This window comes from Taudactylus pleione, unplaced genomic scaffold, assembly GCF_031769625.1.
Source record: "Taudactylus pleione unplaced genomic scaffold, aTauple2 ptg000364l, whole genome shotgun sequence".
Taxonomy (NCBI): Eukaryota; Metazoa; Chordata; class Amphibia; order Anura; family Myobatrachidae; genus Taudactylus; species Taudactylus pleione.
In genome coordinates, this window is record NW_028284765.1 from 1,016,251 (window position 1) to 1,038,880 (window position 22,630).

General features: G+C 43.9%; 1 pseudogene; it reads right to left on the reverse strand.

Moving 5' to 3' along the window:
* Positions 1 to 5,340: 5,340 nt before the first annotated feature.
* LOC148508495 (uncharacterized) lies at positions 5,341 to 6,438 on the reverse strand (annotated as a pseudogene).
* Positions 6,439 to 22,630: the final 16,192 nt, after the last annotated feature.

Genomic DNA, 22,630 nt, shown 5'->3' on the forward strand with positions numbered 1-22,630 from the left:
TGCCATGTTTGGATTTATGATTAATGTCAAATGTCATCTTTCATGGACATCTGTGCTGAGATGTTCATGAATGAAGATTTTTTGCACTGTTCTTATATCTGAAATTGGCAGGAAAATCTGAGCCACAACTCTCATCTGAGTTTACACTATGGATGTATATAAACATCTGTATAGTGGGTGAAAATATGTTGCTCCACTTATGGGAAAATTGAATGATGGCTACTTCTGTACTGCTGAGCATATGCTGATCATACAGCCAGGGGTGTATTATCACCAAAGGGGCACCAGTGTACTGCACACCCTGCCCCTATTACAGATATTCCTATGCCTACAGGTAAGTGTAGTTGATAGAGGCAAGTTGTCAAGTAACCAGGCTATCCGGAAAGAAAAGGGTTATGGCCGTAGAGCAAGCAGATTATTAAAATGTTTGCTCATTATCTCTGAGAACAAGCATAGTGACCTTGTATCCCATACACTGATTACACTTCTCACAATAGATGCATAGAACAGATGCACATTCCTGTCTCAGCATAAATTTGAACAAATCAATATCCAGGGTTTAACTCTATCATAGTCATCATAGCAAAAATTCATAGTGATTGTAGGGTTTAGCTCAGTCTGGTGGTGTATGCACACTATGCAGTGTCTTAAGCAAAATAAATAACTTGTATTTGCTGTAGAGACTTAGGAAGCTCTGTGCACCTGCTATCAAATTAATGTCAAATATTACCAATGTTGTGCACAGCAAGGATGCAACATTAATTTCACAATAATTTGTATAGGTCTTGCAGCGAAATATATAAATTCCAGACATTCATTGAAGTACAAACTCTGTTCTTTTCTGATGTGGATCACAAACATTTATTAATTCATAAAATGCTGTATAATCTGAGGTCTCAAATCTAATATTAATGATCAAAGATTGCTAACTGCCTTCTATTGATCTACAGTACTATAACAAGGTCAATATGTAACTATTAGGGAAACCGACATTCAAGACTGATACGTTTTGCATCTGAATTCTTCATAGTAGCATTTTTTTTATAATTCACTTGTATTAAATAAACAAATAAAAATAACATATAATACATGTGCTGCTTAATGTGAGAATCACACCTTGGTAAACTTATTGTATTTCACCTCTTCTGATATGTGACTTACTGAGAGTGCACACAGCTACTGTACACAGGTTTCTGTACATGTATTCAGCTGTAAAGCTCTACAACTGCCCATAATGTACATTGCCTGCTTTAAACTCTACACTGAGCAGCCAGACACCTGATAAATGCCCAATTTATGGTAGGTAAAATTTGTATGAGATTGGTAGTTGCACATATTCCTTAGATATCATCATTGTTTTTTTAAATTGACCTAATTTGGATAAAGTTTAGTGCACACCTCAGACTAGTTATTGTGTCAGATCAGCATTCAATCAAAGTGCTGTTTATGAAGAGATATGTTATATGAATACATTGCTTTTATTTTAAATGGTATCATGGAATATTGTTCATTATAAGATTATTTTGTGAAATATTATGCTGCCAATTATGGTGGATTTTGGAGTGAGATGCTAGAAAATCTTCCCTTTGTAATTAAACCAGATATAAATGGATATAGTATGTTTATATGACAATATATGGGACAGGTAAATATTTCAACATCAGAAAGTACTGTGCATAATGTCATTAATATTATACTAGATACATGTACAAAACATACAGTACAGTAAGCAACAAGTCTTACAGTTTTTATACTTCATAAAATGATGACTCTATTGTACAGTACATCAGCTGTAAGGTAGAGTTTTCCATTATATAAAATGTGCATTATGGATACATGTTTGATTAAAAGACAGCTGACCTGATGTGGTAATATGTAGGAACGACCTGTTCTATGTTATATAAGGTAGAACCATATGCAAAACAAATACTGTACACAAGACACTATTAGTAAAATCAGCACAGATTTGTTTGTCTTACAATGTAACATAAATCCCTGACATTTGAATAGTTTAACAGGTGATTTGCTTTGAAAACATTGGTCATTTGTTTTATATTAATCACACAGATTTAACACATACATTATCCTCTTGTGTTCAGTGACAGTCTCATACAGTACATACATGTGACAAACTGATTATATTTTATATAGACTGGGTGGCTTAGAGTAAAAGGACATGTCAGCTCTGAGCATATAACACTGCAGAGATATAGTAGCAGTCTATAGATTTAATGTTGATTATCTACTATAATAATAATTACCACTTATAAAATAATAAAAGAGAGGAAGACAATAGAGAAAGAGGATACAGTAGGAAAGGTGTGAAATAGAAAGGACAATAATAAGAAATTTAGTAGCCCCCAGGGTCAGGGAGGGTCCGATCCTGGAGATATTGTGAATGTAACCCACTTTCTTACTGGGTCAATAAAATGTGCCTCCACCCAGGCTTAATTATATGCATGTATAATACCTAATGAAAAAACAAATCTTTACTGCGCTAGGCACTGCTAATAAATTGAAATTTGAATATCTATATCAGGTTTGCTGTCTGTTTAATAATCAGGAAGCGTATTGTGAAAATAAAACTGGTATTTAATACATACAAAATAATCCACATATAAACAGCAAAAATTGCAATCATATACACATGAATAAAAATCAATCATATAAAAGACTGTAGAGATCATATAACTCTCTAACTGTAGTGCATTGATATGAGAGTATAACTTGATACCATATCACTGAGGTTCCACAGCACAACGTTCTGATACTGCCACTATTGCAACAATGTGGCTTTAAATGAAGCTTTAAAGTGGCTTTAAAAAAAAGCCACTATTAAAGCCACATTGTTGTAATAGTGGCAGTATCAGAACGTTGTGCTGTGGAACCTCAGTGATATGGTATCAAGTTATACTCTCATATCAATGCACTACAGTTAGAGAGTTATATGATCTCTACAGTCTTTTATATGATTGATTTTTATTCATGTGTATATGATTGCAATTTTTGCTGTTTATATGTGGATTATTTTGTATGTATTAAATAAGAGTTTTATTTTCACAATACGCTTCCTGATTATTAAACAGACAGCAAACCTGATATAGATATTCAAATTTCAATTTATTAGCAGTGCCTAGCGCAGTAAAGATTTGTTTTTTCATTTGTTTTTGGTGTGGAGACTTCTTGTCTCTGGGTTTCTGACCAAACCCTCCTTACTTGCAGCTGGCACGTATTACACTTTTCCTTTTGATGTTGAGCGCCGGGTTATTTGCAGTCTTGACTGCAAGTAGTTTTCTTTCAATTTTTTTATGTATAATACCTAGGCTTGCTTGGGTAAGCCTGATTAAACATAAGTGTATTTTGCAATGTGGTGCACACAATAATTATCACAATAAATCACCTACTTCTTTCTCCCTTTTGAATCCCGTAGGTACAGATGAAATGGGACCTTCTTAATGCTCCTCCAGGTAAGTAAACACATGTTATTATAGACTTTTATTATTTTAATTTAACAGATGTGAAAGAATGAGAGCAAACACATTAACAGCACATCACAGTTTTCAGTATACATTTAGGGAACATTCATATATACCAATAAACATGACTGTGTTCAAGAATAACAAAGTTACACTTTCCTCTAACACTAATGTCTCTTTGATGAACATACAAATGTATGAAATCCTCTATTAATTGAGCATATAGACATCCTTGTTAATATTCACTGTGTTGGTCAGCTTTCAATGTCTTTGAAACATTCAAATACGAATTCTAATATTACCAATAGTTTCTTAAACTAACATAAATAGAACAACAAGGGTGGGCGAAACAGGAGTCAATGAAGGAGTTTAATGTATCTCTAGCTATTTATCACTCCACAGAAAATAAGTTCTTAAAATAATTTGTAGCAGTACCCCAATTAAGCCACAATGTCATATATAAGTCATCCAGAAATGGGGATGAAATTGATATAAGAAAATCCTTTCACTTTGTACCTAGGTTAGAGCTATGTCCCAAATTATTGATGACATCAATCACTACTTATACTGTAGATAATTTAAATGTTGCTGCTTGCCCAAAACCTCAGGATAAATCAGTACTCAAGGTGCTCTTCTCTCCTCAGAATTATCTCCCTAGTACTTTTCCTCCTATTTTGCTATATGTTTGACTAGGATTCCAAATAATAATGTTAGTATAAGTCTCAAGGTGACTTCTGAGGAAGAATAACTCCTATCTGCGCTGTTTATGTTTACGGTCAATTATTAATACTGTATGAGAGATCCAGCTGAGTGTGTTACTGGTGTAATAGTACTCACTGTAGGTACAGTGCTACTGCTGTTCACACTGCCACTAGTTAGCTTCACTCACTTCTGCTATCAGACTAGCTGTCAGCTGCCTGTATAATGCAGGCTTTCCTTGCCTTGGTATTGATGGCTGGGACTCAGGCACGGCTGTCAGCTATCTCAATATGGGCGGTCTCTCTTACTGACCGGCCCCGGCTCTGATGTGACTGTATTCTTCACGTCCAGCTGCCTTCTACTGGAATAGCCACTGGGAACTGTGGTCACCTATGACCAAGTCACTACTCATCCAGCCTCACTCTGGCCCTGCGCAAACTCACACTCCCAAATGCTGCTATGCTCTGCCTTCACACAGCACCAGTAGAGTGATGAGTGGCAGCCTCTGGTGAGGGGGAACTCCAGACTGTCACCTGCTGCTAACAGTTCTTATCTACCACTCTCTAAATAGATCCTTTTTTCCTAACTGAAACCAAATCACTCCCAACTATATTACTCCACCCCTGCTCTGCATGCTTATGTTCCAACATTATCCCCTGCCAGTCCCCCCTTTTTCAATCAAAACATAAAATTTTACAAAGATTAATCTCTATATTTAATCTTATATGCTAAAACAACTTTCCCTAATAAATTGTGATATATCATATCTCAGAGATCTGTCACAATATCCCTATACTCCCTGTATAACAAACTAGACATATATCAATATGGCTACACACTCCCCCTGGTGCATTGGCAAAATGTTTTTCCATATCGTGTTTTCCTAAAAAAATTGCCAGTGCACCACTAATAGTGCATTCTATGCTTATATATCCTAAATAATAATACAATTATTAGGTCCATTTATAACCCATTTAAGCATATTAGCACGCCACTTTAATTCAATCTTTCAAGCTGATGGCCAATTAGGGTGGCATAGTACTGGATAGATCTCTTGCCTTCCCTTAGTGGTGTTCTCCTGGGATTTTATTTCAGAGTCTTCTTCTTTTGCCTCTTTCCTGCTTTGCTCTTGTTGGGCTGGCCCACATTGGTCTACATCTTTGTGTTAGGGTTCCTCCATAATTTGACCTTGCATGGGAGCTTTGGGATACTGTGACAAGGCAAATTCAGTATGCATTTTGCTTTGATAATCATTAGGGCGGTGTTCTTCCTCCAGTGAATTGTCCAACTGTGTCAAATTATTAGCCTCTAAACTTGCATTCAGTTGACCTTGGGACCTAGTGTCATTTCCTCTCCACTTGGAAAGTGGGTAGGGCGATGAAGCAAGGTGTCTACTCTGTGCTGGATTCTGTAAAAGGGACCTTTCATTATCCATCTCTCCTCCTTGCCTCTGTTGTCCATATATACTTTCTCCCCCAACCTTGGTTTTTCTTGACTGATGACAACATCTGAAAATTATTCGTCTGCTTAGAGCAAGACGATTCCCTTTCACTGGTACACCTCCAGGGCCAGAAACTTTGATGGCTTGCGTTCCCTTTACTCCGTCCACAACCACAAACTCTACACTTTCTCCATCTCCCACACTCTGCAGCAGTTTTAACGGGGTTATTCTTGGTAATGCTAGTCCAATGAACAAAAACATCCCTCCAAGAGTCATGTCGTCTAATAAAGCCATAACCTTTCTTTACATGGAACATTAATACCGTGCCAGATATTTTAGGGCTATCTGTGGTTTCTCTTCACAAATTAACAACCCCTTCTTCAGTCTGTAAGGCAATGTCTCTAGTCTCCTTGCTCATGGAAAACTCACCGGGATGGGTTTCAGACATAGTTTTCACAGAGTTGACAATGGCAGGGTATTGTTCTCACATTCTAGCCGCATCAAATGTTCCTTCATTTCAAAGACACTAATTTGATACTTCTGTTTTGCTGTTTTCGTTGCTTCCAAGAGTTGGGACATCTCCTTCACATGGACTTCAGGAAGATGGACTGTTTCTTCTTGTTGCAGAGACCTCTGTACATTATGTTCTTGCTCCAACCTTTTTTCTTTATTCTCCTGCTGCAAGTTTTCCAGTTCTCTGGTTACTGCATCAAGAGCTTTTTGCAATTCCTTTTTCTTTTTCTGTAGTTGAGCGTTGAACTTTTGTTTTTCCACATTTTTCCTTTTTAACTCATCTCCATTAATTCCTCTCTTTGTATACATTTCGTCCCATAGAAGATTTGATAACCATTTAACATGTTTTAACCGTACATTTGCTATATATTCCATTATGCCTAAACTGTACTGTACATCATTTGGTTTTTTTCCACAATAACTCTTCGTGCTCCTTGTACTCTGCATATATCTGTTCCATAATTGCTACCTTTTCCTTTTCTCTTGTCGCATGATGTCTTTCCACAAATTTATCTTCACATTTATAAAGCACCCCCTTTCTCTTCAGCTCCTCCAAAGTACCTTGAATGGCTATTTCAGTAACTGAACTAGATCCATTGGTTTATCCTTTTCCTCTATCTTCTTGTTGTCTATACTGTATTCTTTTCTCTTTACTACAGCATCTGTTGTATCTTCTAGTTATCCTAGTATATTTTCGTTAATGGAATTCCCATCTTCCAGTTTTACGCCAGTGCACATAGGTTCTACTATTTCTTCACTTATACTATCCTCACTATCATCTTTATGAGGTTCAAATATGGCTTTCTTACACCTTGTCCTTTTCTTCTCTTTGCCGTCACTTCCACATCATTTTCCAACTTTTCCTCGTCTTTACTTCCTTGAACTTCTAATATTAAATTCCCATTCAGTTTATCCACACCCACTTCTTCTAAATCTATCCACCTCTCATCCGTTGGATCCTCATTATGGGTTCCAACTCCCCTAACTGCCACAGCCTGGGCATTAATGCCTACCTCTTCCTCATTTTTTTGTTTCTTTCCCATAATGGTGGGAGTATAATTGGACTTCACTGTAATGAATGGCAGCTAACACCTGCTGGTAAAAGAGTCTGAGTGTATTCTCGATCTCAGCAGTGTCTCCAAATGTAACCCGCTTTCTTACTGGGTTAATAAAATGTGCCTCCACTCAAGCTTAATTATATGCGTGTATAATACCTAGGCTCGCTTGGGTAAGCCTGATTAAACTTAAGTATATTTTGAAATGCGGTGCACACAATAATTATCATAATAAATCACCTACTTCTTTCTCCCTTTTGAATCCCGTAGGTACAGATGAAATGGGACCTCCTTAATGCTCTTCCAGGTAAGTAAACACACGTTATTATAGACTTTTGTTATTTTATGTTAACAGATGTGAAAGAATGAGAGCAAACACATTAACAACACATCATAGTTTTCAGCATACATTTAGGGAACATGCATAAATGCCAATATACATTACTGTGTTCAAGAATAACAAAGTTACACTTTAATCTAACACTAATGTCTTCTTGATGAACTTAACAATGTATGAAGTCCTCTATTAATCGTGTATATAGACATCCTTGTTACTATTCACTGTGTTGGTCAGCTTTCAATGTCTTTGAAACATTCAAATACGAATTCTAATATAACCAACAGTTTCTTAAACTAGCATAAATAGCACAACAAGGGTGGGCGAAACAGGAGTCAATGAAGGAGGTTTATGTATCTCTAGATATTTATCACTCCTCTGTAAAATAAGTTCTTAAAATAATTTGTAGCAGTACCCCAATTAGGCCACAAAGTCATATATAAGTCCTCCAGAAGTGGGGATGTTATTGATATAAAATAATCCTTTCACTAAGTACCTAGGCTAGTGCTATGTCCCAAATTATTGATGAGATCAATCACTACTTATACTGTAGATAATTCAAATTTTGCTGCTTGCCCAAAACCTCAGGATAAATCAGTACTCCAGGTGCTCCTCTCTCCTCAGGATTATCTCCCTAGTACTTTTCCTCCTATTTTGCTATATGTTTGACTAGGATTCCAAATAATAATGTTAGTATAAGTCTCAAGGTGACTTCTGTGGTAGAATAACTCCTATCTGTGCTGTTTATGTTTAGGGTCAATTATTAATACTGTATGAGAGATCCAGCTGAGTATTTTACTGGTGTAATAGTACTCACTGTAGGTACAGTGCCACTGCTGTTGACACTTCCACTAGTTAGCTTCACTCACTTCTGCTATCAGACTAGCTGTCAGCTGCCGGTATAATGCAGGCTCTCCTTGCCTTGGTATCGGTGGCTGGTACTCAGGCACGGCTGTCAGCTGTCTCAATATGGGCGGTCTCTCTTACTGACCGGCCCCGGCTCTGATGTGACTGTACTCTTCACCTCCAGCTGCCTTCTACTGGAACAGCCACTGGGAACTGTGGTCACCTCCGACTAAGTCGCTACCCATCCAGCCTCACTCTGGCCCTGCGCAAACTCACACTCCCGGAAGCTGCTAGGCTCTCCCTTCAAACAGTGCCAGTGGAGTGATGAGTGGCAGCCTCTGGTGAGGGGGAACTCCAGACTGTCAGCAGCTGCTAACAGTTCTTATCTACCACTCTCAAAACAGATCCTTTTTTCCTGACTGAAACCAAATCACTCCCACCTATATTACTCCACCCCTGCTCTGCATGCTTACATTCCAACATTAACCCCTGCCAGCCCAGCCCTCTTACAATCAAAACATAACATTTTACAAAGATTCATCGCTATATTTAATCTTATATGATTAAACAACTTCCCCTAATAAATTGTGATATATCATACCTCAGAGATCTGTCACAATATCCCTATACTCTCTGTATAACAAACTTTAGGCATATTTCAATATGGCTACATGAAGGTGGAAGCAGAAGGATTTAGTGATAATATATATGGGTAGTGAGAAGAGAAGGAGCACTGTAGTCACAGATGACACCTGAGCTGTAGTCTTAAAGCAAAGGAGAAAGTAAAGTGATGGCCATGAAATAGTAAGATTGGAGGGAAAAGGGACCTAGAGGTCAGAAGGGACACTGTGGTCATTAAAACACCTATAAGCATTTTGCCAATTGCTTGAGAAAGTAACGGTGATACATATGTACACACTTCTACTGCTGACAGTGTATTAATGACCACAGTAACACAAATGAAACAGTTGCCTACCACATAAGATTTAGATAAGATCTGAGGGGGAATAGAGATGCTTCTAGGAGACAGTGAGTCATTGTATCTGTCACGGTTTTATTATCTTGTAGATGTGGCCTGGGACCCAAGAGAAGGACTGAAGTGCACGGATAACATGGAGGCTGACCCATGACTCTACACAGGAGAAGAGGCACACTAGTGACTATGTAGGATATGTATGGATACAGAACTAGAAGTGAGTGGTGAAATGTCAGTGGCCTGGCTGACCAGGTGAGCACACAGGTGCATCAGGCAATTGCAGGTAAAATATCTGAGGTGTTTTAGACACAGAAATTAATGAGCAAGACCCCGATTCATAACACTGCCTTTTGCTCCTGCATTCTAATCTGCCTATAGCTCTGCCTAACTGTTGTAGTGGTTCACCAAACTTGTACATAGGGCAGATTGCCCCCTGCTCCAACATTAGAATCCAGGTATGACATATATCAATGCTTGAGCACAGGTGAAGTGTTAGTACCTCATTCAGTTTGAGTTAACCATCTGTGCTCAAGCAGGGATATTTTTAAAACCTGGACTTTTAGGGTGACTTGAGGACTGATTTTGGGAGCCACTGACATAGCGCCAACACTGCTGACTTATTTAAACTTTTTTTCTCTTCACACACAGCTTTCACCATCATCAAGGGCCAGAGAAGAAGGAGACTCAGGAGACTGTGTAGAAGGTGCCAGCCGGCAGCCTGAATGCAGGAAGTTTCTTAGGCTGGCACAGAGTTGTCTTTGTATTTAGCAGCTGATAAATTAATTTTTTCCCTTTTTGGATGGGTTTGTTTAGGTTAAATCTACAGTATGCTGAAATTGCACAATGGCCATGTCCCCCAGTGGCCACACTGCACTTATACTGCACAATCACCATGTCCCCCACCGGCCACACTGCACTTACACTGCACAATGGCCATGTCCCCCACCAGCCACACTGCACTTATACTGCACAATGGCCATGTCCACCACCAGCCACACTGCTCTAATACTGTACAATGGTCATGTCCCCCACAGGCCACACTGCTCTTACACTGCACAATGGCCATTTCCTCCACTGGCCACACTGCACTTATACTGCACAATGCCCATGTCACCCACCGGCCACACTGCAATTATACTGCACAATGGCCATATCCCCCACTGGCCACACTGCACTTATACTGCACAATGGCCATGTCCCCCACCGGCCACACTGCACTTATACTGCACAATGGCCATGTTCCCTACCGGCCACACTGCACTTATACTGCACAATGGCCATGTCCCCCACCGGCCACACTGCACTTATACTGCACAATGGCCATATCCCCCACTGGCCACACTGCACTTATACTGCACAATGGCCATGTCCCCCACCAGCCACACTGCACTTATACTGCATAATGGCCATGTCCCCCACCGGCCACACTGCTCTTATACTGTACAATGGCCATGTCCCCCACCGGCCACACTGCACTTATACTGCAGAATGGTCATGTCCCCCACCGGCCACACTGCTCTTATACTGCACAATGGCCATGTCCCCCACCAGCCACACTGCACTTATACAGCACAATGGCCATGTCCCCAACCGGCCACACTGCACTTATACTGCACAGTGGCCATGTCCACCACCGGCCACACTGCTCTTACACTGCACAATGGCCATTTCCTCCACTGGCCACACCACTTTTACTGCACAATGGCCATGTCCCCCACCAGCCACACTACTCTTACACTGCACAATGGCCATGTACTCCACCGGCCACACTGCTCTTATACTGTACAATGGTCATGTCCCCCACCGGCCACACTGCTCTTACACTGCACAATGGCCATGTCCCCCACCGGCCACGCTGCACTTACACTGCACAACAGCCTGGTCCCCCTCCAGCCACAATGCTCTTACACTGCACAATGGCCATGTCCCCCACCGGCCACACTGCACTTATACTGCACAATGGACATGTCCCCCACCGGCCACACTGCTCTTACACTGCACAATGGCCATGTCCCCCACCAGCCACACTGCTCTTACACTGCACAATGGCCATGCCCCTCACTGGCCACACTGCACTTATACTGCACAATGGCCCTGTCCCCCAAAGCCACACTTCTCAATGGCCATGTCCCCCACCAGCCACACTGCACTTATACTGCACAATGGCCATGACCCCCACCAGCCACACTGCACTTATACTTCACAATGGCCATGTCCCCCACCGGCCACACTGCACTTATACTGCACAATTGCCATGTCCCCAACCGAACACACTGCACTTATACTGCACAATGGTCATGTCCCCCACCGGCCACACTGCACTTATACTGCACAATCACCATGTCCCCCACCGGCCACACTGATCTTACACTGCAGAATGGCCATGTCCTCCACCGGCCACACTGCACTTATACTGCACAATGGCCATGTCCCCTACCGGCCACACTGCACTTATACTGCACAATGGCCATGTCCCCCACGGGCCACACTGCACTTATACTGCACAATGGCCATGTCCCCCACCGGCCACACTGCACTTATACTGCAGAATGGCCATGTCCCCCACCAGCCACACTGCACTTATACTGCATAATGGCCATGTCCCTCACCGGCCACACTGCTCTTATACTGTACAATGGCCTTGTCCCCCACTGGTCACACTGCTCTTATACTGCACAATGGCCATGTCCCCCACCGGACACACCACTTTTACTGCACAATGGCCATGTCCCCCACCAGCCACACTACTCTTACACTGCACAATGGCCATGTACTCCACCGGCCACTCTGCTCTTATACTGTACAATGGCCTTGTCCCCCACCGGCCACACTGCTCTTACACTGCACATTGGCCATGTCCCCCACTGGCCACACTGCACTTATACTGCACAATGGTCATGTCCCCCACCGGCCACACTGCACTTATACTGCACAATGGCCATGTCCCCCACTGGCCACACTGCTCTTATACTGCACAATGGCCATGTCCCCCACCGGCCATACTGCACTTATACTGCACAATGGCCATGTCCCCCACTGGCCACACTGCACTTATACTGCACAGTGGCCATGTCCCTCACTGGCCACACTGCTCTTACACTGCACAATGGTCATTTCCTCCACTGGCCACACCACATATACTGCACAATGGCCATGTCCCCCACCAGCCACACTGCACTTATACTGCACAATGGCCATGTCCCCCACAGGCCACACTGCACTTATACTGCACAATTGCCATGTCCCCCACCAAACACACTGCACTTATACTGCACAATGGTCATGTCCCCCACCGGCCACACTGCACTTATACTGCACAATCACCATGTCCCCCACCGGCCACACTGCTCTTACACTGCAGAATTGCCATGTCCTCCACCGGCCACACTGCACTTATACTGCACAATGGCCATGTCCCCTACTGGCCACACTGCACTTATACTGCACAATGGCCATGTCCCCCACCGGCCACACTGCAATTATACTGCACAATGGCCATGTCCCCCATTGGCCACACTGCACTTATACTGCACAATGGCCATGTCCCCCACCAGCCACACTGCACTTATACTGCATAATGGCCATGTCCCCCACCGGCCACACTGCACTTATACTTCACAATGGCCATGTCCCCCACCGGCCACACTGCACTTATACTGCACAATTGCCATGTCCCCAACCGAACACACTGCACTTATACTGCACAATGGTCATGTCCCCCACCGGCCACACTGCACTTATACTGCACAATCACCATGTCCCCCACCGGCCACACTGATCTTACACTGCAGAATGGCCATGTCCTCCACCGGCCACACTGCACTTATACTGCACAATGGCCATGTCCCCTACCGGCCACACTGCACTTATACTGCACAATGGCCATGTCCCCCACGGGCCACACTGCACTTATACTGCACAATGGCCATGTCCCCCACCGGCCACACTGCACTTATACTGCAGAATGGCCATGTCCCCCACCAGCCACACTGCACTTATACTGCATAATGGCCATGTCCCTCACCAGCCACACTGCTCTTATACTGTACAATGGCCTTGTCCCCCACTGGTCACACTGCTCTTATACTGCACAATGGCCATGTCCCCCACCGGACACACCACTTTTACTGCACAATGGCCATGTCCCCCACCAGCCACACTACTCTTACACTGCACAATGGCCATGTACTCCACCGGCCACTCTGCTCTTATACTGTACAATGGCCTTGTCCCCCACCGGCCACACTGCTCTTACACTGCACATTGGCCATGTCCCCCACTGGCCACACTGCACTTATACTGCACAATGGTCATGTCCCCCACCGGCCACACTGCACTTATACTGCACAATGGCCATGTCCCCCACTGGCCACACTGCTCTTATACTGCACAATGGCCTTGTCCCCCACCGGCCATACTGCACTTATACTGCACAATGGCCATGTCCCCCACTGGCCACACTGCACTTATACTGCACAGTGGCCATGTCCCTCACTGGCCACACTGCTCTTACACTGCACAATGGTCATTTCCTCCACTGGCCACACCACATATACTGCACAATGGCCATGTCCCCCACCAGCCACACTGCACTTATACTGCACAATGGCCATGTCCCCCACAGGCCACACTGCACTTATACTGCACAATTGCCATGTCCCCCACCGAACACACTGCACTTATACTGCACAATGGTCATGTCCCCCACCGGCCACACTGCACTTATACTGCACAATCACCATGTCCCCCACCGGCCACACTGCTCTTACACTGCAGAATTGCCATGTCCTCCACCGGCCACACTGCACTTATACTGCACAATGGCCATGTCCCCTACTGGCCACACTGCACTTATACTGCACAATGGCCATGTCCCCCACCGGCCACACTGCAATTATACTGCACAATGGCCATGTCCCCCATTGGCCACACTGCACTTATACTGCACAATGGCCATGTCCCCCACCAGCCACACTGCACTTATACTGCATAATGGCCATGTCCCCCACCGGTCACACTGCTCTTATACTGCACAATGGCCATGTCCCCCACCGGCCACACTTCTCTTATACTGCACAATGGCCATGTCCCCCACTGGACACACCACTTTTACTGCACAATGGCCATGACCCCCACCAGCCACACTACTCTTTCACTGCACAATGTCCATGTACTCCACCAGCCACTCTGCTCTTATACTGTACAATGGCCATGTTCCCCACCGGCCACACTGCTCTTACACTGCACATTGGCCATGTCCCCCATTGGCCACACTGCACTTATACTGCACAATGGCAATGTCCCCCACCGGCCACACTGCTCTTATACTGCACAATGGCAATGTCCCCCACCGGCCATACTGCACAATGGCCATGTCCCCCACCAGCCACACTGCACTTATACTGCACAGTGGCCATGTCCCTCACCGGCCACACTGCTCTTACACTGCACAATGGCCATTTCCTCCACTGGCTACACCACATATACTGCACAAAGGCCATGTCCCCCACCAGCCACACTACTCTTACACTGCACAATGGCCATGTACTCCACTGGCCACACTGCTCTTATACTGTACAATGGCCATGTCCCCCACCGGCCACACTGCTCTTACTCTGCACAATGGCCATGTCCCCCACCGGCCACACTGCACTTATACTGCACAATGGCCATGTCCCCCACCGGCCACACTGCTCTTACACTGCACAATGGCCAAGTCCCCCACCAGCCACACTGCTCTTACTCTGCACAATGGCTATGTCCCCCACTGGCCACACTGCACTTATACTGCACAATGGCCATGTCCCCCAACTGCCACACTGCTCAATGGCCATGTCCACCACCAGCCACACTGCACTTATACTGCACAATGGCCATGTCCCCCACCGGCCACACTGCACTTATACTGCACAATGGCCTTGTCCCCCACCGAACACACTGCACTTATACTGCACAATGGTCATGTCCCCCACCGGCCACACTGCACTTATACTGCACAATCACCATGTCCCCCACCGGCCTCACTGCTCTTACACTGCAGAATGGCCATTTCCTCCACCGGCCACACTGCTCTTATACTGTACAATGGTTATGTCCCCCACCAGCCACGCTGCTCTTATACTGCACAATGACCATGTCCCCCACCGGCCACACTGCACTTATACTGCACAATCGCCATGTCCTCCACCAGCCACACTGCTCTTGCACTGCACAATGGCCATGTCCCCCACCGGCCACACTGCACTTACACTGCACAATGTCCATGTCCCCCACCGGCCTCACTGCACTTATACTGCACAATGGCCATGTCCCCCACCAACCACACTGCTCTTACACTGCACAATGGCCATGTCCCCTACCGCCCACACTGCTCTTATACTGTACAATGGTTATGTCCCCCACCAGCTACACTGCTCTTATACTGTACAATGGTTATTTCCGCCACCAGCTACACTGCTCTTATACTGCACAATGGCCATGTCCCCCACCGGCCACACTGCACTTATACTGCACAATCGCCATGTCCTCCACCAGCCACATTGCTCTTACACTGCACAATGGCCATGTCACCCACCGGCCACACTGCTCTTACACTGCACAATGGCCATGTCCCCCACCGGCCACACTGCACTTATACTGCACAATGGCCATGTCCCCCACCGGCCACACTTCTCTTATACTGTACAATGGTAATATCCCCAACTGGCCACACTGCTCTTTCACTGCACAATGGCCATGTCCCTCACTGGCCACACTGCACTTAGGCCCTCATTCAGAGCCGTACTCGCTGAGCAGAGCGCACGCTCTGAATGAGGGTCGCCCTCCATGAAAATGGAGCGTCCTCCTGGACGCTTGTATAGCTGTTGGTCACCACCCACAGGCTATACCAGCGTGCAGTTTGATGGCCGCGATGGTCTTGACCATCGCGACCATCGAAACTGTGAGCCGGAGCCTGCGGTTGAGGTTTTCAACCGCAAGCTCCGGAGTGATTTTGGCTCTATCAGAGCCAAAATCACTCCCACTGACATCACTAGTGATGTCAGTGGGCCAGCTTCTGACGGGAGGCGTTCCCTTGGGAATGCCCCTGTCAGGGAGTCATGCCCCCGGCACGCCCACCAAAGGGGGCGTGCTGTCAATCAACATCGACAGCATGCCCCCTTTTATCAGACACAATGAGCGAAGGACTTTCCTTCGCTCATCGCGTCTGGTTCATGCGCACGACGGAGCTCCCTCCATCGTGCGCATGCTCAGTGCAGAACATCGACCCACTTGCGAGCAGACAGCCGCTCGCGAGTGGGTCTGAATCAGGGCCTTAGTTTCCAGCTCTGGAGTCCAGATTCATATTGGCAATATAAGGATTTTCTTCAAGGGTAGACCCCCAAACTACTTGTAGTATTGAACCTATACTGATGCTATCCACACTACTTGTTACAATATAGTTATTGAGTGACACTTCTGCTGCTACATAATAATAACATTGTATTGGATCCCCACTGTTGCTAATTACTGAAAATGTGACCTGCTGATACTGGGACTATTCCTGCTGGTATTATTACAATTATCTACAGGTGCTTTTATTTGTATCAATAGGAAAGGAGATCCTTCATTTTGGTGTAGTAATCAGCTACTGTACGTTTTTGTGCTATTTGTGTTTTGTGATATTATTTTTATATGTTATTACTGTGTAAATAAATGTGAATGTATTTTACCTACATATTGTGGGTGAATATGGTATAATTTTAGCATAGACTTCAGTGCTAGTAAACCCTATATTGTTTCTTAGCTCTGTCCTTCTATCTGTCTCCAGGCCTAGACATTGGCGTAAAGTATTATGTCAGCTTAAATATCTCTGTATAGATGCAGAAGTCTAATGTTATACATGCTAATTATCTATCCTATCTACATTATTGGGGTATATGTGTATTGTATTTATGTGCAGCTAAATATCAGCAACAGTGGGTTTGTGAATATACACTAAGGCCTCATATATCAACGAGTTTTCTCATTCACAACAAGTGAGGAAAATTGTTACATTTGATAAATGGTGCTCCAGCCAATCATCTCCCACCTGTCATTTTATTATGCTTTTTTTATATGGCGCCACAAAGGTTCCGCAGCGCCTTACACAGTACATAATTGAGCACACAACAAAAACAGTTAATAGTAATACAAAACAATACAGGACAAGGACATGGTTTATACACATAGCTGCATAACACAAGCAACAGGGCCTCATCAACCAGGTGTTAGGTGCCATTGTGGGGAGTTAGGAGTAAATTATACTATAAGTAGGGGGAGGAGAAGCACGTGAGGGATGAGGGTCCTGCTCGTGAGATATTACATTGTAAAGGGGAGGGGGAGACAGACAGGGGCAACACAGATGGGGAAAGGTAGTGAGTCAGGAGTCATTTTTCAACAGATGACACTTGGGAGCTGATTGGATTGAGCACCATTATTATAAACAGCGAGTTGATAAATGAGGCCCTAAATCTCAGTACTCTGATTATGATATTAAGGAGCATATTTATTAATTTACGCAGTCTGCCCCTGATAATAAGGAATACTTATTGCCACAATTGAAGGCAATAGGGAACCATGCTCACCTGAATGTATTATTACTGAGTCCCCTGGACAGGTGACCCAATAAAAGCCCATCCCAGTGATTAGTGCACAATCACATTACCTTTTGATTCAGCCATCCGCTGCTCTACTACACATGTGCAGATATCCGGCAATACATTTTTGCAGGGGCAGATTGTGTGTGTCCCTACTCGGAAGATTCCCAGTGGGCCGATTGATCTTTGGGGCCGCTTGTCATCTGTGGTCCCGCCACCAAAATGGCTGTCTGTCACAGCTAATAGAGCTGCAAGAAGCCCAGCTGCCCACCCAGCAGGAAGGGAGCGAAACCATACATGCCGGCACCTTAGAGGTAGTGTGGGTCCGCGATCAGCAGATGAGTCACAGGGCCATAATAAGCTGCTGTCTGCCAGTCAGGTTAGTTTTGCTTCATAGGAAAAGAAGTGGAGACAATCTGGGTTGGCGGCCTGGGAGACTCAGACACACAAATTAGTCTGAGTGAGTCTGATTGTGTTGCATCGGCAGCTGCTGCAGGAGTCAGGACATTTTCTTTTTTTTAAATGCTGGCTGATAGGGAAATGGAGATCTCTCTCAGGGGGATGGGGGTGGCTATTATGTACTAGTCTGGGAGGGAATGATGATCTGCTTGTCTGACAGGGAGGGGGCTATTCTGTACTAAGGGGAGATGATCTCTTTGTGGGGAGGGGGATATTCTGTGCTAAGTGGAAATGACGATCTTTTTGTGAGAAGGGGGCTAATTTTGTGCTTAGTGGAAATTACAATCTGTTTGTGAGAAGGGGGGCTAATCTGTGCCAAGGGTAGATGGTGATATGTATGTAGAAGGGCATTATTCTTTGCTAAGTGAAAATGATCTGTGTGCGGTGGATGGGGGGTTTCTGTGCTAAGGGGAAATTATAATTTTTCTGTGGGTAGGGGGCTATTCTATTCTAAGAGAGGAGGATGGTGTTGGTGAGATGCAGGATGAAGGCATTGGGGAGACACAGAAGGATGGTGCTGGAGAGAAGCAGGGGGATAGCACTGGAGAAGCACACAGTGTGGATGGGCTGGAGATACACCAAGGTGATGGTGCTGGAGACACACAAATAGGATGGTAAGACCAAGTTTGCTATTAGAAGTAAACACTGGGGGAGAGTAATCTTCAATAAGACAACAATTCTAATTAAACCACATTACTGATACAAATTGTACCAAATGAGCAGAAATATTTTATAAACATAAAATTGTTTGATAAGGAAAACCCACATTTTGTCCTCCCCCAAAACTCCTGTTACTATGTAGGCTCTGGTTGAACCTCTGTTACATAGTGATGACATTGGCTTTACTGCTACACAAAAAAGCGGCTTCCAGACCATGTGATCTCCTACATGAATAGTGAATTCTGACTCAATACACGGCCTGTCCAGGGAGGGTCAATTTCTTCAGAGGTTCCCCATGGCAGATAAATCATACAGGTAAGAAAATACTCATTCACATGCTTGCTGTGCTAATTCACTGCAGAGAGGAACTGTGGGCATGACCCCAGCATGATGAAAACAAGGGTGAGTGGCTTGTGGGCATTTTTACATTAGGCCACACCCCTTGTCCTTGGCATGGGTGCACATAAAGTCACTTTCAGATTTTTTTTGTTAGGGCCACTTTAAATTCCCAATCCGTCCCTGCATGTTCGAGTGGGCGATAATGGGGAGGATTGCTACTGATCCATTTACTGGTAAATTCTGAAAATGTAGCTCATAGGCTACAATATGATAACTCCATCTACAAATGCATTCACTTCTTGGGTCAAGCTCCAGAATGCTTTCCATTCCGGAGCTTGGTAGATCCGACAGCCTAGAACCCCTCATAGAAAGCTATGGGGGCTGCTTCTGCTGTTGGATTGGAGGTTACAGCAAATAATGGAGACATCCAGGGAAGCCTTAATATGTGTAGTCATTGCCTGAAAATGTATGTTTTAGTGGAGTATTCTGCAAATATAGTAATTATGAATAACATGGTCTAAAATGATAATGATCAGGACATTGAGGATGGTAGAAACAACAATATAGAAACATCTAAATACTTTAAATTCCACTGTGCAACAATCTTTCAAATACAATAACTTTACTTCAAAACTAACATCAACAAGCTGGTGTACTATAGTTTTATGCTATAAGATGATTGACATATACTGTACATGTATTACACATATCATTATTTCACGTGACATAACAATTGTGTTATCAAATCTCTTTAACTTTTTATCTCATCATAACAGAAGTCTCTGTAAGATGCATCTTTTACATTTTCTAGACTAATAACAGTAAAGGGTGTATTTACCAAACCTTGGAGACAGATAATGTGGAGAGAGATAATGTACTAACTAACCATTTAGCTCCAGTCATTTTGCAGACTGTTGTTTTCTAATTCTCATTTTTTTCTTTTCCAGCAAACAGCAAATAACTTCTCCACAAATATCTTCCTAAGCTTGGAGCTGGCCTGGATAATGATTATGGACTCTGCTGTTGGATAGGACATAACTATAGACCAGGTGATTAATAGCTTGTCATTCAGGGAGGAACTGAATTTGGATGTGGCCAATACAGTATGTGCTATACAGAAGGTTACAAAAAGTATGAGGATCAGAACAATTGTTCTTATAGCATTGATGTGAGCTTGGAGTTTAGGACGAGTAAATCCAGAGTCAGTCTGTTTCATATAACACACATGTCTTAAAAGAGAGGAAAAAGTGAGTATTATAGAGTAGAGTACAAGAACGAGGGGCAGACAGCCACCCAGACAGCTGGCTATTATCACATACAAAGGATTCGCAATAAATGTCCCACTAATAGAACAGGTTCCTTGTGTAATATTCCCAGAAAGTTGAACATAAGTTTCAGCATTGAGATCCCAATGGAATAGAAGACTTGTGAGAAATGACAGAACAGCTGTGAGCAGAAGCAGCAGCAGAAGGGAAGATGAGCTGATTCTCTGTAGCCAAACGCAGAGTCCATATCTGAAGTTGGTGATGCTGGTACAGTAGTAGGCACAGAGCCAGGCAGTCAGCCAAAAGCTGCAGTAAATCATTGTAAGTGTAATTATGAATGATGGAAAGTATACTTCCCTAATAAACATCACAGGAACACAAATAACATAGATTGAGCCCTGTACTGTCAGACTGCACTGCAGAAGAATGTTCACCAGTCCTCGGAGAAGACGAATCAGATGAGTTGGGTTCAGCATTTGGCCACTTTTAATGCTTTTCACATCCATAATAATGATATACGTGTTCAATGTAATCGCTATAACACTTTCCAGGAAGACAAGAATTAACAGAATGATCCACTTTGGAGACAGCATTTTGTGGTTGCTCTGAATGTTCCAGCTGGTGGTAGTGGTTTGTGCATGTTCAGTACAGGCAGATCCACAGTATGTTTGGAGTTTGAATGATGCAAATAAACTCTAGGACTTGGTCACGTAATATTCTTAACATGAATAGGTAATGACAAACAGCGCTTTATTCATCAATCAATATAACAATGAGTTATTATATAAAAATAATGCTGTGGTTTAAAAAAAATATATATATTTATTCAGACAAATGTTAGAAAACATGAATATCTACATCTAAACACATACTACACATATATCATTATGTTCATGTGATTATAGCAATAAAACACACACAAGACCCTCCTGCCAGCTAATCAAAAAGATAATATAATGATTAGATCAAACGATCGGAGAAAGGTAATTTTCTCACTAATTTAGTAGTATGAGTGCCGTTCAGTGGTGTCACAAGGGGGGGTGCAGGGGTTCGGGATGCATCTGGGTGTCACCTGCTGAGGGGTGACACCAAAGAGATGACTCGTCCTCAGAGACATGAGCCGACACTGCACATAGAGTAGTCTCCTGTGGCAGTCGGCACCTCCGGGACCCACGGAATGACTAAAATGGGGGTTTGGGCCATGAGGCCACGACCCCTACCCCCAATGCCATGCCCCCTTTTACCAGCTCTGGGCTTCACTGCGTGCCCAACTATATTCTACCAGAATTCCACACCAGGTGTCACTGAGGTGAGTTATACCACTTGGGCAGTTTAGCATATGTGGTTGAACACAGACCATGCAGTGTGATAATATCAGCATCAATCCGGCATAATGGATGTGGACACCTGTTACTGTATGTGTGTAACAGTGCACACAGCTCACTCAAACCTCATATTGCTGTGCATAGCAGCCTAGAGATAGCAGCTGATTGGAAACTGCAGAAACTATTCAGCAGGACCCACCGCTCAAGATTTTATGATTTGTGTATATTCCAGCTGTCACTGACATTAACCAGAACACAGGATTATATATTGTGATAGAAGCACTGGAGAAGTGTGGAATGGCTTCTATGTATGTCCTAGGTTCCTGTCATATGTGTTCTGAAACCCCCAGGAGAAGTCTGTTTGGGAACAACAGACTAGAAATGTCGGCTTTAGAGAAAAGCCGGTTTGGGTCCTGGGGGTGTGGATGTGAGGAGAGGGAGGGCTCCATCCAGAGGCCACTTCAGGTTTTGGGCCTTTCAGCCTGGTAACAGGCTCATTAGGGCTTGCAGCTGGAAATGGCTAATATAAGCTGGGGTTGTTTGTGGCTGAGTGTCTCACACCTGGGAGAGCAGGCAGACTAGTCTGTTCAGAGACACTTGTTTAATTTCCTTTTAAGTACTGTG